Source organism: Anopheles stephensi, unplaced genomic scaffold (assembly GCF_013141755.1).
Source record: "Anopheles stephensi strain Indian unplaced genomic scaffold, UCI_ANSTEP_V1.0 ucontig384, whole genome shotgun sequence".
NCBI lineage: Eukaryota > Metazoa > Arthropoda > Insecta > Diptera > Culicidae > Anopheles > Anopheles stephensi.
The window spans coordinates 19,646-20,000 of record NW_023405329.1 but is presented as its reverse complement, the minus strand read 5'-3'; positions in this window follow the sequence as shown (position 1 = coordinate 20,000).

Below are 355 nucleotides of genomic sequence, written 5' to 3'. Positions count from 1 at the left end.
CCTTGTAGACGCGCTTTCAAGATCTTATATAGATCGCCAAACAGGTGGTCGTTGGCTTGCGCGATCAGATCTGCCATGAACCTTCTCTTTGCTGCGTCGTATTGCTCGAGTCAGAGCCTTCCTTGCCTCCAGCTTTCTTTCGGCGGCTGCGGCTCTCTCATCCGGATTTCTCCGACTGAGGGCATACTCGCTAGCGGCCTGGGAGAGCATCGCGCAGCGCTGCGATCTCTGCTGTCCACCAGTAAAGCTGAGGCCGGATGTTGTACGACGGGGCTCGTACTCGCTGCATTACCTCGTCGCAAGCTCTGGATAGTCGGGCAACTAGCTGTTCCGGTGATGTGGCGGCTTCAGGGAA